Below are 6,494 nucleotides of genomic sequence, written 5' to 3' on the forward strand. Positions count from 1 at the left end.
TCGATAAGCCTGAAAGGCAAAGATCTTATTATTGTCCTTGGTTTTAATGGGTAAGTTTTTCAAGGTATTTATTTTGGAAAAGACAAAGAGTTTGGTGAATTTTTAGTTAAAAGCAGAGCATTCAAGGAGAGCTGGCAAACACCTAGATTTTACTCCTTGATTTCCTCTTTCTGAAGCCCCTGGTCTTCTCCTAGTTGTGCCCATCTCAGTGAAATTGCACTGCCACCCACAAGCCTGGTGAGTCATCACCGTGTCATCTTCTTTTCTATTGCCTTCACCCAGTCCCTTGGCCTCCAAAATATTGTAGAATCTACTTCCAAAACACTTCCGCTGAAATCCTCTCATCTCCTTGTGTCCCCTCCACACAGGGACAACACAGGATTGCACCACTCCCCTGCAGAAAGCCTTCCATGGCTCCCCACAGAGGCTGCCATACACAGTTGTACAGGTTGCAGTAGAATAAAACTTTGCAAGAGTGCCTTTCACATTGGGGCATTGTAAATTTTGTATTTATTACAAATATCCTCTGGCAGATTTCAGAGAAATGACTTATTCTACTCAAATTATTTTACAACAATTTTCTAGCAAGACAGAAATGTGTTGAGGAGTGGATGCCTTTTTCTAATTTGCCCAAAGGTGTCATATGGAGTAGGAACATTTCTATTTCACTTAGAACTAAATGCCAGTTCATCACGGAGTTCTATAAAGCCCAGCACAATCCAACCTCGGCCATTCTCTCCACTGTAAAATGATGCCCAGCTCCACCAAATTCCATTCATGTTGACCTCCTGTTGTTTTTAAAATATACCAAGCTCTTTTCTGCTAGGGGACCCACTGCCCTGGCCACTTCTCTACCTAGAGAGTCAAGCCCATCGCACCCTACACTTCACATAACTGTGGCTCCTTGTCATCTTTCAGGCCTCTGCGCCCTGACAGACTGCCCCTGTCATTCTGGGTCGCAGCGCTGTGTGTTTCCCTCATGGCCCATACAGATCTCCCTGGAGACTGTAAGCTCTGTGAAGGCAGGGAGTTCATTGTCTTCTCTGGTCTATCCCCAGCTTCTCGGGGATCAACTTAGCACTGTTGCCACCCCTCTCTACATTCTTCTGTGCACAATGGGAGAAAGCCCAGAATTCTATTTTCCAGAAGACTTTTCACTGAATGCTTCCAGGTGAAATTCTGCCAGTGGAGACACCTATCTGAGATTCGAAATGCAGAAGAAAAGGAGAAATCGTTACTCTTCAGCATAGCTTCAAACAGACAGCTCAGAGAGCGTTTCCCTAGGTTTCTGGGAAAATATCAGACAAACTGAAAACATAATATTCTGTTCTTTTAAAAGGGGCGGTAGGGCTATAGTCTTAAAAAGAGCAGTGGAAGTGTTCTAGATTAAAAAGAGTAAACGAGATATGACAGGGAGGCCTTGGTGGCTCATTTGGTTGGGTGTCTGAGTCCTGATTTTGGCTCAGGTCATGATCTCAGGGTTGTGGGAGTGAGCCCTGTGTCAGGCTCTGTGCTGGGCATAGAAGCTACTTAAGATTCTCCCTTTCCCTCTTCCTCTTGCCCTCCTGCCCCCACCCCAAAAGAAAGACACATGACAACTAACTATAATACCTGACCCTAGACTGGGTCCTGTAGTGGAAAGGGAGAATGCTACAAAGGACATTATTGGGCTAATGGAAAAATTGGAATATGAACTGAAAAGTAGATAAAGGTACTATATTAGAGTGAAACATACTGTCTTGGTTATATAAGAGAATGTCCCTCTTCTTCAGATATACACACAGAAGTATTTAGGGGTAAAGGACCATGAGGTATATAACATACCTTCAAATGATTCAGAAAACATTTCATATGTAACATTTAAATATTACCTCTGAAAGAAAGACACCACCTATATGTATGATAAGGCAAATGGAGTAAAATGTTAGTAAGTAAATCTGGATAAAGAGTATACGGGCGTTCTTGGTATAATTTCTATTTGTGCAAACTATAAGTTTGAAATTATTCCCCCCTAAAAAATAGTTTAAAATATGTGTATAAGAAAGCACTAAAGAAACTATACTAAATAATTCAAAACAAACTAGGATAGGTGTCTTAAATATCCAGTCTCAAAATAGGTCCAGACTGACAGCCACATGATTAAAGAACGATGTGTTTTTGCTTTTTTCTAATTCCCCAGGGAACAAAAAGTGAATTTATCCTTCCTGCAGGAGACAAAATGCTCCCTGGCTATGGGAGAATAATCTCTCCTACACAGAGGGTCTTTCTAAACACTGAAGCATGGGCTGTTTGTGGCTTTGCCCGCCACTGTGTCCTACAACCGGTTTGGCACAATCACGTTTACTATAGATCCTGGGCTGCAGGAAGTGGGAACAGACACTATATTCCTTACAAATTATAACCATATCTCCAAATTTCATCTCTGCACACTTTTTGCTTTGAAGCAGGAAGGCCCCGTGACTCCAGGAAATACAGTTCTATGCTGTTTTATCAGAGAGCCTTATAGTCAGCTCTTAGAAGATCATTTAGAAACATTTCCCAATTAAATGACATACAAAGTTCTCTTAAAAATATTGCAAGACAGTCAAATGATCCGTGGTTGCCAGGTGTTAGGGGGAAGGGAGGGATAAGCAGGATTTTAGGGCAGTGAAACTATTCTGTACGATACTATACTGGTGGATACATGTCACTATGTATTTGTCAAAAGTCATAGAATGTATTATACCAGGAGTGAACCTTAACATACACTATGGACTTCGGGTAATAAGGACATGTCAGTGTAGGTTCATTGATTGTAATAACTGCCACTCTGGTGCAGGATGCTGATAGTGGGGGAGGCTTGTGTGGGTGTAGGAGTTTTATGGAGCTCTCTGTACTTTCCACTCAGTTTTGCTCTGAACCTAAAACTGCTCTTAAAAACATAATCCATGCAAAAAGAAAAAATATATATTGCACATGTCTCTTGGAAAGTTTGGAATTTAAGCTTGGGGAGTTGAGAAGCTTTCTGGAAGGAATTTTAATTCATTTCTTTAAAGATTTATTGTAAATTATATTTCCCAGACTACTGCTCTTTTTTTTTTTTTTTAAGATTTTATTTATTCGACAGAGATAGAGACAGCCAGCGAGAGAGGGAACACAAGCAGGGAGTGGGAGAGGAAGAAGCAGGCTCATAGCAGAGGAGCCTGACATGGGGCTCGATCCCATAACGCCGGGATCACGCCCTGAGCGTGAAGGCAGACGCTTAACCACTGTGCCACCCAGGCGCCCTGCAGACTATTGCTCTTTTAAGCATCTGTCAAGCTATCTTACCTTAGAATCAAAAGCTGACATTTAAATTTGAACAAAGAAGCTTATTAATATTTTAAAAAATTAAATTTTCTTGGCAGAAATTTGATGTTGATCTTGGCAGTTCTAACATATGAATCTAGTATACATCAAGAATCTTGTGAATTTTCCCAACAGTGGATATAAATTGATCAGGGATTTGCCTCACTGAGAACCAAGTTTATGTATTTCCAACAGGGACACCATGTATCATATTGGAAACTAAGGGACTAGTTTCAAGTTCCTCTCTGTCTTCCCAGAAACATAAGGCTTGGGGCGCCTGGGTGGCACAGCGGTTAAGTGTCTGCCTTCAGCTCAGGGTGTGATCCCGGCGTTATGGGATCGAGCCCCACATCAGGCTCCTCTGCTATGAGCCTACTTCTTCCTCTCCCACTCCGCCTGCTTGTGTTCCCTCTCTCGCTGGCTGTCGCTATCTCTGTTGAATAAATAAATAAAATCTTTAAAAAAAAAAAAAAAGAAACATAAGGCTTAACGCCCCTTACTGAAATAAATTCCAGGTAGAGTAGTAAATTACATGTAAACTATGTAAACTTTGGAATAAAAAAGACATGTAAAATATACAACTATATTAATTATCTTCAGTAGGATTATGCATGATTCTTTTTCTTCTCTGTGTTTTACCAATCTTCTATAATAAATATGTACTGTTTTATTAAAAAAACACAAGGCACAATCATTGGTAAGTTCTCAATGAAGTAAAAATCATATTCAAGTACGCATACACAAAAAGGCACAATGGTTGCTTTCTTCTCTAGAAAATTCCTAAATTATTTGCACATTACCTTCCCTGCCGGTAGAGTGGAATTATACAACAAATGCCTTATGCCTCTTCGTTAACCCTATAAATGACAAAACATGAATCTCAACAAGCAGTTATTGAAAAAGTTTACCTTCTATAAAACTAGCTTAAAATAAGTACCGAACTTGCAAAGTTGAAATACTGTATCACATTTTTAAAAGTTTGTGCCAGATTAAATAAAATTCAACAGAAACTTTAAAGCCAAATATTATCAAGAGAACCTATTCTAAAAAGCAATATACTTTTCGGGAGTACTAGTATAAATAGGTCATTCATACTTCGATGTAAAGAGAAGAAATTGAAGCATGATTTCATTAAAAAAATTCATTTCAAATAAAAATAAAACTTTTAGAGTTTGGAGCCAGATAGAGCTGTGTTCAAATTCTGATTCTGCAACTTATTGGCTGTATAACCTTGTGTAAATGGCTTAACCGTTCTGCTCTGCTCAATTTTCTTATTCGTAAAATCTGTAAAAATGGGAAAAGAATCCCTTCTGCCCTAGGATGATAAAGATTGTGGATAATAGAAGCAAAGCTCGTAGCGAACAGTAGGTGCCTGGAAAATAGTGGTACTCTATAAACAGCGGATGTGGTAGTTATGTTGTAGTAGTAAATGTTGTTGCTGTTGAAATTCTTAATAAAATATTAATTTTATCACTTATGTGAAAAGGCAGGAAATAGCCTATTAAATCTTGACATGCCTGATTTCTAGATCTCTGGCCAGTTCTTGCAAAGGTCCTTCCTCCATATCTGTGTCTCTCTAGTGACCTTTCATACACTGTAGATTGACAACAAACAAGGAATGTTCATAAGCAGAAGAAGTCCCATGAAAACAAGCCATTGTTCAGCCATAACCACCCAATTACACTCCTCACCTAGTCTCCCCCTGGCTCTGTATGGAGCCGCCCGCAACACTCACCTCAGTCCGTGACTTCTACCCAAATCCACCCATGCGTTTCTTCACTTCTTAACCCAAACTCAGCTCCCAGAACTGGTGGGTGCCAGCCAGCCAGGCATGGCCAGATACAGCAGGGCCTCTGGTTCTGGAAGAGGAGGGGCCAGGGGGCTGGACCCAGAGCACTCTGGAGACTCTTTGTAGAACAGTAGTCCTGTTCCACCTCACTCGAGCCTCAGCATATACAATCACTTTACTGCATATGACTCACACGTGAGGAAACTCAAATTTGGAAATGAAACTGAGTGGCAAGGCAGGCAAACCAGCCAAGAAATAGGGAACACAGTCGAAAGACGTAGGCTCACAGCCAGAGACCGTAGGACGCGGTGCAGAGGACTATTTCTAAAGCTGGGGTCAAAACTCCTTAAGGTTGGAAAGAACATTTTGACCTGGAAAATGCTGAATAGCTTTTTAATGATAATGCAAAGGTATGAATGGCCTCTTCTGCCATATAGCACCTTCTTCTCATGTTCTCCAAGTATTGAACCCTTTTCCTGTCATTTTTCTTCCATATGATCGCCAGCATATTTTCACTCTATTTTCTCCTAGCCTCTGCCTTCCTGCATGAGGAGTCCTGATACACATTCTACTTTCCCAGAAATGGAGTGTCAGGTATATGTATAGAAATATAAATATGTGCATCATGGATTTGAAGACCAAAACAATCCATGAAAATCTACTTGGGGATAAACTTGGGATGGAGATATAAGATAGAGTGACTCAGTCCTATTTATTTACAAAGCAATTCATTAACTTGTTAGAAAATATCCATTGATTGCTATGAGTTAGGTATTGTTCTTAGAGTTGGGGGTGGCATGGGGTACATAAGGAAGACAGAAAGAACCATGTCTTTAAGAAGCCTACCTTCCAGCAAGGGGAGAAAACACAGATAAGATAATTGCAGACAGTAATGAGTGCAGTAAAGGAAATAGACATGGCAAGTACCATGACATCACCTAGGACTGCTGAGGGTGGGAGGTATTTTATCCCCATAGTATTCTTCAATCCCACCACCACTATTACTGATCTTTGAGAAGACAATTGATAGTCTCTCAGTCTCATGTAGGTTGCTATGTGAATGCATTCTCAAGACAAGTGTTCTAACTGAAAGTTGCCACCAGCCCCTCCCACCTCACACACTCAGACTATTGCCCCTAAACTATTCTTCTATAAAAGTTCTGGAACTATCACAGAGTATTTAATGGAAAGTGGCTGGCTATTTTCAATAGAATAGTCCATACAACTTCTCTAAGAAGACGACAATTGAAAGATAAGAAAGAGGCAACTCCTGGTAGAGCTAGGGAAAAGTGTTCTAGGACAAGAAGGAACAGATGCAAAGGCCCTGAGGCAGAAAGAGTTTATAGTGAACTCAGACAAGAAAGATCAGTGTGGCTGG

General features: G+C 40.4%; 1 protein-coding gene across 1 annotated transcript in view; it reads right to left on the reverse strand.

The window, feature by feature from the left end:
* Positions 1–5,203, reverse strand: part of PLEKHF2 (pleckstrin homology and FYVE domain containing 2) — a 36,557-nt gene extending 31,354 nt beyond the window's left edge. The window contains exon 1 of the mRNA XM_034668340.1: positions 5,063–5,203. The gene's annotated coding sequence lies outside the window, so the exon portion shown is untranslated. The remainder of the gene's footprint in view (positions 1–5,062) is intronic.
* Between the last annotated feature and the right edge of the window lie 1,291 nt (positions 5,204–6,494).

The sequence above is a fragment of the Ailuropoda melanoleuca genome, chromosome 9 (genome assembly GCF_002007445.2).
Source record: "Ailuropoda melanoleuca isolate Jingjing chromosome 9, ASM200744v2, whole genome shotgun sequence".
NCBI classification, from domain to species: Eukaryota; Metazoa; Chordata; class Mammalia; order Carnivora; family Ursidae; genus Ailuropoda; species Ailuropoda melanoleuca.